Source organism: Nothobranchius furzeri, chromosome 18, assembly GCF_043380555.1.
Source record: "Nothobranchius furzeri strain GRZ-AD chromosome 18, NfurGRZ-RIMD1, whole genome shotgun sequence".
NCBI classification, from domain to species: Eukaryota; Metazoa; Chordata; class Actinopteri; order Cyprinodontiformes; family Nothobranchiidae; genus Nothobranchius; species Nothobranchius furzeri.
In genome coordinates, this window is record NC_091758.1 from 21,406,959 (window position 1) to 21,417,564 (window position 10,606).

Consider the following 10,606-nt stretch of genomic DNA (forward strand, 5'->3'; position numbering starts at 1 on the left):
ACACGACGCTCAGCGCAAAACTCGCCCCGATCTCGTGGATTCTCGCACGAGTGGAAAATCTGCTCAAAAAAGTGAAAAAGTCGCACAGTGTTCGCCCGGCTTTACTGTCTGTGTGTGTGCGTTGATGCCTGGGCCGAGCTGACGGAGCTCCCGGCTGCAGTTTTGTGTGTAGGGAGGGGCGGGCGCTCTATCTGACTGGCCAATCACAGAGCGTGAAGACAGTCAGTTACCCAATGAGGATTTCATTCAGCACGATTACAGATATTTACGAGTTTTACCCTCGTTTCTTGCTCGTATTCATCAAAAATGCTTTATCCGTACGCTCATAGCTGTAACCACCCTGCCCTGCCTCCTCCTTGCTACCTGCCGGCTGTGATCGCAAGCACCAACACAGTAGTTCCCGCTGCTTCTTCGGGAAACGGCGCAAAAAAAAAATAACATCAATAAAACTTGGGATGTTGTAGGCGTGGCGGTAGGATTTCAGCCGTGGCGGGCCGCCACGGCTATGCCTATGTAAGGGAAACCCTGAGTCCATTACGGTTGACATTTTTGCAACCAATGGTTAAGAAAACATTGTCATTTTTTAAATACTTACTGTTATTGGCTCTTGTTCTCCGACTGAGTAAAATCACTTGAACGAGCCTCAAGCATGTATGATTTAGGGCTGCACGATATTAGGAAAGCCTACGATATTCGATAACAGTGATTAATATTGCGATGACAATATTACTAGCTATAAATAAAAACTTAACTCAGGAACAAAAATAATCAAAAACAGATAAATTTAAAAAATCATCAAAATGAGCAAAGCAAAAGATGTGAGGAAAGGGAAAAAGAAAATGAACAAGAAAAGGCAATCCGTGGATCCCGGGAAAAGAAGAATCAGCAGAAAGAGCAGAGCAAAGCTAACTCAGGTGTTTGCTAACCATCAAAATAAAGTGCCATCCGCCTCAGGGGCGGGCGCCTAACCTATGAGAACCCACCCGATTGGCCAAACGGGTGAAGGTATCTGTTTGATTTGTTTAAAAAAAGCATCATGCTTCCGTTTGATTGACAGAATGCATTATGTGTAGCAAACATTTGAGCTGACCATTCATTGCAATATTTTTCTGTTCTTTGCGATATGCATATTGTGCAAGCTGACATCGCAATAACAATATATTTATGATATATTGTGCAGCCCTAGCATGATTTCTGTTGGTATCATATCAGATTGATATCGGTATCGGTCAATACTGAAGGCTACAATATCGGTATTGTATCGGAAGTGAAAAATTTGTATTTAGACATCCCAAGAAATGTACTGCAACTAACCTGGCAAGCCATCGTGGGGCAGAATCAATGGTTGTCTTTCAAAATGTCTCTACATGCAACTGGACAGCGCTAGGACCAATTGGAGCAATGAACAACGTGAAGTATTTAGTCAAGAGGCAGTCCTCCTAAATAAACGATTAAGTACCTCTATCTGCTCAACTAACCTGCAGATCAGAATCTTTTGCTACTGCTACGGTTAATCTAGGTTTCCAGGCTAGCAAACACCACCATCCCTTCTGAAAACTAAATCCATATATAGTCCTCAGAACAGGCAGAAGTGCCTCACAATCAAGGACAAGCAGTGTTATGTTTACGTTCACCACTAAACAGCTCTAACGCGCCACCTGCAGACAGAAACTCGGAACTGCAGTCTCCTAAAACTGCAATCTTTGAACATTTTGCGCTCAACGTTGATAATGAGCACCACAACATGGTGTAGATTTGTCTAAGGAGAAATAAAAGCAGTGTGACACTCTATAAGCGACTTTGTTAATATACTTTATGACTTTTATACACAATCAAGCTGAACGTTATTGTCAATCCATACATGGCCAGTGGGGGGCAGCATGTGGAGTGACGGAGTGCAGTGGCTTAGGGGCAAGTATCCCATCAACTCCCACATGAAAACATCTGACAGGGATAAGTTATTAACCTGGTTTTTCAGTATAAACCTCATCCTTATTCCTTCTGTGCTCCTCTGTTTGTCTTTCCATCTCACCTCCCTGCACGTTTTCCCTCTCCTCCCGCGGCACCTATCCCACCCTCCCCGCCTCCTCTAAATCTCTACTAGCCATGCAAACCTGCGCGCTCAGGTTAATGACAGGGCTGGGAGAAGTGACCACACTCATCAGTCTCAGACTTAACTACAGGCCCTGACATTCCTCTGCTCTGAGGTGTAAACATCCACCTCTGCAACCCTAATGCCCTCCACACAAAACACATTTTAGGTCACTGCTTTTCTTTTGCAGTCAAATAAGTCAAATGCATCCTGGAAATGGCATTTGATCCCTGCGCAAAACACGATGTGTGCATGTGTGTGGCAAACTTGAGTTGTGTCCGCCCCTAAAACTCCTTAACCGTAAATCGTTTTCTTCTTTTACACTCTTGGTGCAGCTTTAAGTGTTTTATGGCCTCTCAAGGGGCGCGCACTGCTCACATTTTGCACAAAAACGACCACAAGAAGGAACAGGTGTGCGCACTGCCGTGGCTGGATAGCGGCGAACTAACTGGTCAGGTAAAGGAAAACGTTGAACTTCTCAAAATACACATTTTAATTATCCCCAACAGCTTTCCTGGATGAAGTTATGTCCAGCAGCGTGTTAAATGTGGGATTCGGAGACAGTTGGACACCAGTTTTACCTTGTGACTGTTGTCTCTCCTCTGTCGGCTGCCTCCGCTCACGGACACCTTCCTCCCCGGTTACTCGTCTGGACTCGGATCATAACTTCTCCCGCTTTCCCGCACTCACTCATTCATTACTTTTGCGGGAGTTGTCCTCTGCTGTGCAGCTTCTCCGTGTCTCCCGCCACTGCTGCTGTTGCTTTCTTTCTGTGGGAGCCTTCGGTCAAACTTCTGTCGGAGCTCCATTCAGTAGACTCATCCCACTTTCCTTTAAAGGGCCAAAAGCGGTATCAGGTTTCTCCAGGAGTCAGGCCCCCTTTGTGCTCAGGATATTGCGTTAAGGCTGCTTTGGGGTTCCCTTGGATGAGGAAAATTACGTGGCGAGGAGTCCCCAGAGGAGGGGTCTGATTACATACATTAAAAAAACCTGCTCCAAAAGTGTAATTGTCATCTGAGAAATATGAATTACTCTTCACGGCAGTGGCGCTCCGAGGAAAGTTCGGGGGGTGGGGGCAGTTAAATTGTTGGGGTGGCACATGTGGTAACTCTGTGTGACACGTCAAATTGGAGAAACAAATAAATAAATAAATACAAATTTAGAAAAAATATATCATTAATTTAAAGTTAATTCACTTATTGTTTCAGATTATACAGAATTTTAAAATTCTGACACCTATGCACTGCTGATAACAGGGGGGCAGCAGCAGTAGCTCAACAGGTTGAGCGGGTTGTCCAGTAATCGGAAGGTTGCAGGTTCGATCCTGGATCCGGACAGAGAATTCTGCTGTTGTGTCCTTGGGCAAGATACATAACCCCCCTTGCCTGCTGGTGGTGGTCGGAGGGACCGGCGGCGCCTGTGCTCGGCAGCCTCGCCTCCGTCAGTGCGCCCCAGGGCAGCTGTGGCCATATCGTAGTGTGTGAATGAGTGTGTGAATGGATGAATGATACACTGTAGTGTAAAGCGCTTTGGAGTCCTTAGTCTGAGAGGTGCTATACAAGTGCGGGTCATTTATCATCTAACAGATAAATATAAGGTTTGTGTGATTTACATACATTAGCAATTTTGTGGCTATGGCCCTAAATCAAATAAGATGTTATGCTAACTTAAAGTCCATTAGCTGACATTGACATTTGTCCTGAGCCAAAGCCATATTTGTTTTGTAAAATTCTTGTTTATTAGCGAGTTACCACTAAATACACTTTTTTGTGTACTACGATACTTTGAATTGTGTGTAATAATGCTGTAGACAAGTGTAGTCATTGTTTTGGTATTTTAAAGAACCTTAGTAAGATCTTGTTTGAAAGCCACAGAAAGCATATTCAACTGGAATGACATCTACCACTCTTTCAGGGCTCCATGAGAGTGCGGGTGGGGAGTCCAGTAAGAGGGCGGGAAGGAGGGGTAAAATATGTCCCCAGCATCCTCAGCTAAAATGACGCCTATGCCACCACCACTGAGGGTACCTTCCTTACTTGGCAACAAAAGTGCATCTTCCCTCCTGAACCCCCACCGCAACATGTGCTCACCCAGAACGTAGACTTTAAAACGCATGCTGAGAAATGTTCCCATAGACAAATGTGAAAAACTTTCATCTAAACTATGCACCTACATCATTCTGGACTGTAACACTGAGACATTCAAGTGAGCCAGCAGATGAGCAAAGCAGATTTTACTTGAGTAGGAAGTAATGAAGGAATTAACTTCAAGTAAAAATTGAGAATTTAAAGACCACCAAGCAGGAGCACCAAAAGTTCCTACCTTTTATTTTTAAAGTGCCTGTCTGTTTGTTTATTGGCAAGGCTTGCAGGCTGAGCTTTACTGGAATAATGAGTTGTTAAACTCCCATGTTGAGCTTTGCAACTGTAATGAATCATTATCTGAGTAGTAAAAGAGTTGTGGGGGAATGGTTTTGGAAGGTCTCAGACTTTACCAACCAAATCTAACTGAATTAAGGTCTTCATGGCAGTAACTTTTACTTCTGAAAACTCACATAGATTCTCTCAAATGTCAGAAATGCCTCAATAGCTGCTTCAGTCAGCTGTGAAGTTTGGAAACTCATCCTCATCTGGGTAACTGAATTTTTGGAAGATGCAAATATTGCCAAAATACTCAAATTCATAATTTACAGTAACAATAACAAACCTGGGAACAAAATTAAGTTATTTGCATTCTTAAAGTGACAATGAGTATTTCCCCTGGTGATAGGGGCCAGTATATAACTAAGGCCTAGTCCACACGTAGCCGGGTTTTAAAAAAAAACGAATATCCGCCCCTCCAAAAACTTGCATCCACACCACCTCGTTTAAAAAAACTGTCCACACGTACCCGGATAAATACGTTGTTAAGGACATGCCAGACCTGTAGGTGGCAGTACTTCCCCCGTTCTTAACCTCGTCCTTCGTCTGTGGTCTTCCGCAAGGAGCAGTAATTCCGCTTGCAAAAACAAACAAGCAAAAAGCGCTTGGACAATTGATAAAGCGAGCGCAGCTCTGAGGGCATCCATGCTGTCGGCTAGTATAAACACAGGTCGCACACGTGATGTCAGCATTTTTGTGTCGCGGAAAGTGACGTTGCGGACCTTAAAACTCCGGTTTTGTCTGTCCACATGCAGACACCCAAAATGGAGAAAACGCAGATCTTCACTTTGGCCGGAGTTTTTAAAAAGATCCGTTTTCGTGTGAAAAAACTCCGTTTTCGTGTGGATGACAGGCCAAAACGTAGAAAAATATCTACGTTTTGGCAGATCCCCGGCTACGTGTGGACAGGGCTTTAGTCTTCTCCAGTCATCCCTCTGCAGTGTTTATAATTTCAGCTTTTCATTTTTATTAGTCTCTTTAATATGTTTTGTCCCACCGGTTTTTGTAGTTCTCCTTCCCTTTAGAATTTTAGTTACATGGTTGCTTTTCTGTTTTTAGGTTCACTCTTAGGTCATGTTAGTTTCTTCCCTGATTAGTCATTGCTTTCACCTGGTCCTCCCCCCACACTCCACACACCTGCAGCTCATCTGCCTCCCATTATGCCCCAGTGTATTTAAGCCCTGTCTTGTCGGTTCATTGTCGTTGTCAGTGTTGTTTTGTCCGTCTCGAGTGTTCTCCTGATCTTGCTCATGAAAGAGCTTCTGTTTTGCCTTTTTGCCAGCGTTTGCCTTTGGATTTATGCCCAGTCTCCTAAAAATAAAGGATTTTTACTTCATATCCACTTCTGCCTCGTGTCGTCCTGGGTTACTGCATTTTGGGTCCAAACCATCCTCTCAACGTGACACACATATGTTGTACTGCAATTTAAATGAAAAATAATGATGGGTGTTTCGACCACGCCAGTCACGTTCTTTGAGATTTATTAGCTTGTAAAAGTTTGTAATTAACTACTACACACCAGAAATTGGCACGTCGCATAATCTCCTCTCCCCTAGCGTAGCTGCTACTTACCAAATGACCAGAATTATGGTAGGTCTTTCATCCTGTGGGAAGTTTGCTAAACGTACAGCCCTTTTCCCTCAGTTTTCTCCGTGTCTGTTTCGATGACGTCACTTTCATGAAGCTCATTTGTAGTCCTGGACTTATTTTTCACACAAAACCTAAAATAACACCCCTCCCCGTTCAAAAATAAGCACATTCTTGGTATCAAAATGCGTCTTTAAAATTCACGGACATCATATGTGAAATCCATGGCACAAAACAAGCGGAATTAGAAAATTGTGTTTTTAGCCCCGATGACTTGCGTTCATTTTTTTGATCATCCTGGGACCCGTGATGCAGAAGTGACTTAGGCCCTTTTCACACGTAGCCGGGGAGTTTTTTCACACGAAAACGGATCTTTTTAAAAACTCCGGCCAAAGTGAAGATCTGCGTTTTCTCCATTTTGGGTGTCTGCGTGTGGACAGACAAAACAAGAGTTTTAAGGTCTGCAACGTCACTTTCCGCGACAAAAAATGCTGACATCACGTGTGCGACCTGTGTTTACACTAGCCGGCATCATGGATGCCCTCAGAGCTGCGCTCGTTTTATCAATTGTCCAAGCGCTTTTTGCTCATTTGTTTTTGCAAGCGGAATTACTGCTCCTTGCGGAAGACCACAGACGAAGGATGAGGTTAAGAATGGGGGAAGTACTGCCGCCTACAGGTCTGGCATGTCCTTAACAACGTATTTATCCGGGTATTGTGGACAGAGTTTTGTTTTAAAACGAAGTGGTGTGGATGCAAGTTTTTGGAGGTGCGGATATTCGTTTTCAAAAAAACCCGGCTACGTGTGGACTAGGCCTTAGACTCCCTGTTGAGAAACACCCATGGTGTCCCCCAGAGACCTAGACCCCCCCCCCCCCCTGTATTTTAAACCAGATTTTTATGGTTACGGTATATGTTACAAAGTCGCCAAATATTTTTCAACACCTGGGTATTATTTAATTAATTTTCAAAAAAATTTCATGGATATTTCCAGAGAATAACGGTAAAAACGACACATTTCCCCTATAAGGCTGCACGTTAATGCAGAAAACATGCAATAAAGTAACACATCTTCCTGCTTCCACTGACTAAAGAAGTTAAAAACCACAAAGACTTTGCAGCTGCTAGTGCAGTTATGATGTGCATCATCAGCCTTAATAACACTGCTGTTTCATTAAATTTAGGTTAGAATGTTTCTGGTAGAAGGTTTTCATTTTGTTAATCCAAACTGATTTAGATAAATCAAACAAGTTGCATCATTTTGCAAAAGCAAATTAAAGAAATGTTTTGTTTGTTTCCTATCTTGTTATATTTATTCATTTGATCACTGGAGAATCCATCCATCCATTTTCACCCCCTTATCCGGTGTCGGGTCGCGGGGGCAGTAGCCTAAGACGAGAGGCCCAGACTTCCCTCTCCCCAGCCACTTGGGCCAGCTCCTCCGGGGGAATCCCAAGGCGTTCCCTGGCCAGGTGAGAGACATAGTCCCTCCACCGTGTCCTGGGTCTAGCTTTAGGTCTCCTCCCGGTTGAACGTGCCCAGAAAACCTCACCAGGGAGACGTTCAGGAGGCGTCCTGACCAGATGCCCGAGCCACCTCAACTGGCTCCTCTCGATGTGGAGGAGCAGCGGGTCTACTCCGAGCCCCTCCCGAATGACCGAGCTTCTCACCCTATCTCTAAGGGAGAGCCCAGCCAATCTTTAGAGAAAACTCTTTTCGGCCGCTTGTATCCGCAATTTCGTTCTTTCGGTCATTACCCAAAGCTCATGACCATAGGTGAGGGTAGGAATGTAGATCGACCGGTAAATTGAGAGCTTCGCCTTCTGACTCAGCTCTCTCTTCATCACGACAGACCGGTACAACGCCCACATCACTGCAGATGCAGCACCAATCCGCTTATCGATCTCACGCTCCAGTTTTCCCTCACTCGTGAACAAGACCCCAAGATACTTAAACTCCTCCACTTGGGGCAGGACCTCATCCATGACTCAGAGAAGGCATTCTACCCTTTTCCGAATCAAGACCATGGTCTCAGATTTAGAGGAGCTGATTCTCATCCCAGCTGCTTCACACTCGGCTGCAAACCGCTCCAGCGAAAGCTGAAGATCACGTTCTGATGAAGCCAACACGACCACATCATCTGCATAAAGCAGAGACCTGATCCTCAGACCACCAAAACGGATGCCCTCCACACCTTGGCTGCGCCTAGAAATCCTGTCCATAAAGGTTATGAACAGAATCGGTGACAAAGGGCAGCCTTGGCGGAGTCCAACTCTCACTGGGAACGAGCCCGACTTACTGCCGGCAATGCGGAAAAAGCTCTGACACTGGTCATACAGGGACCTAACAGCCCGTATCAGAGGGCCTGGTACCCCATACTCCTGGAGTACCCCCCACAGGGCCCTCCCCCGCCTCCCCTGGAACATTTTGAAAGTTCTGTTGGAGGTGGGATTTCTCACAGGAGACTCTGCCAGACGTTCCCAGCAGACCCTCGCAATACGTTTGGGCCTGCCTGGTCTGACCGGCATCCTCCCCCACCATCTGAGCCAACTCACCACCAGGTAGTGGTCGGTTGACAGCTCCACCCCTCTCTTCACCCGAGTGTCCAAGACATGCGGCTGCAGGTTAGATGAAACAACAACAAAGTCGATCATCGAGTTGTGGCCTAAGGTATCCTGGTGCCAAGAGCACATATGGTCACCTTTATGTCTAAGCATGGTGTTCATCATGGACAATCCATGACTGGCGCAGACGTTCAATAACAAAATACCACTCAAATTCAGGTCGGGGGGCCGTTCCTCCCAACCACACCTCTCCAGGTCTCATTGTTGTTGCCCACGTGAGCGTTAAAGTCCCCCAGCAGAACGAGGGAGTCACTGGAAGGAGCGCTTTCCAGCACCCCCTCCAAGGTCTCCAAAAAGGGTGGGTAGTCTGAACTGTAGTATGGTGCATAAGCACTGACCACAGTCAGAACCCATCCCCCCACATGTAGGCGGAGGGAGGCTACCCTCTCATTTACTGGGGTAAACCCCAACGTACAGGCAACAAGATAGGGGGCAACTAGTATGCCCACCCCTGCTCGGTGCCTCTCAGTGGGATCAACTCCAGAGTGGTAGAAAGTCCAACCCCTCTTAAGGAAACTGGTTCCAGAGCCACAGCCATGCATCGAGGTGAGTCCGACTATATCTAGTCAGAACCTCTCAGCCTCACACACCAACTCAGGCTCCTTCCCCACCAGAGAGGTGACATTCCATGTGCCAAGAGCCAGCTTCTGTAGCTGAGGATCAGACCGCCAAGGTCCCCGCCCTCGACTACCACCCGTCACACACTGCACCCGACCCCTTTGGCCCCTCCCACGAGTGGTGAGCCCATGGGAAGGGGGACCCACGTTTCCTCTTCTGGCTGTGCCCAGCCGGGCTCCATGGGTGAAAGCCCAGCCACTAGGGGCTCGCCAACGTGTTCCACCTCCAGGCCTGGCTCCAGAGGGGAGCCCCAGTGACCCATGTCCGGGCGAGGGAACACGGTTTCCATTTATATTATTCATAATAAGAGGTCTTCGGGCTGCTCTTTGTCTGATCCATCACCGAGGACCTGTTTGCCATGGGTGACCCTACCAGAGGCAGAAAGCCTCAGACACCTTAGCTCCTAAGATCATTGAGACACTCAAACCCCTCCACCACGGTAAGGTGGCAGCCCAGGGAGAGGGGCTGCCACTCTTCAAATCTGGCAAAAACAAAAACACTTGAAATTCTAATGGGAATACATTTCTCAAGAGTCGTGAAACTGTATTGACAATCACACAGCATGTCCATATTTTCTGATATGATTAAATACTCCTTCCTCATAAACATTTTCTCCTAAGGCTGTCCTGGAAGAAGTTTACACCAGGGATTGAGCCTCGCAGCGGGCTGGGCTGAAGGCTCTGCCTTGTGTTGCACAATGAGTCAGTGCCTCAGTGCTCTCAGTCAAAACAACTGGTGTCAGGCTGACGTGGTTTACATGCCTGGTCTGCCAGTGCAGCGAGGGGGCAGGCAGGACAGTAGAGGGGGAGCTTAAGGCCACTTTCATCAAATGTGCATAGATTAGAATGTGTTCTTGCAGCTTTTTATCCTCCAGGAGCTTTGTGGTGACTCCGTCAGCAAGCAGCACCAGGAGGTCCAAGTGACCTGTAGTTTATGTGTCAGAGCTTAGAGGACATACTGTGAAAATAAAAGCAAATAAACCTAATATAGTTATAATTCATGAATTCCTCTGGAGTCTGATGTGTTTGGTTCGCTTCCAAGTTGATTCACATGAAGTTTTGCTCGTGTATCCTGCACAATGTACTTATTTTACATCAAATACTGTGTATAGTGAGAAAAAATAATAATAAATCCTTGTCACAGAGAAGGATTACAGAACTGTTACAGAACAGAATTACAGGAGGGAATACAGATATTTTGTAAAATGGATTTTATGATTGATAAGTGTTTTGTACAATGCAGTAGTTTTAATGTGATTAAGTGTGT

The 10,606-nt window shown here is 45.9% G+C and overlaps 1 protein-coding gene across 3 annotated transcripts in view; it reads right to left on the reverse strand.

Moving 5' to 3' along the window:
* Positions 1-2,814, reverse strand: part of plekhh1 (pleckstrin homology domain containing, family H (with MyTH4 domain) member 1) — a 37,991-nt gene extending 35,177 nt beyond the window's left edge. For 2 of the 3 annotated variants that reach the window (XM_070547220.1, XM_054741748.2), the window contains exon 1: positions 2,674-2,814. The gene's annotated coding sequence lies outside the window, so the exon portion shown is untranslated. The remainder of the gene's footprint in view (positions 1-2,673) is intronic. The other variant, XM_070547219.1, reaches the window with a different exon arrangement.
* Between the last annotated feature and the right edge of the window lie 7,792 nt (positions 2,815-10,606).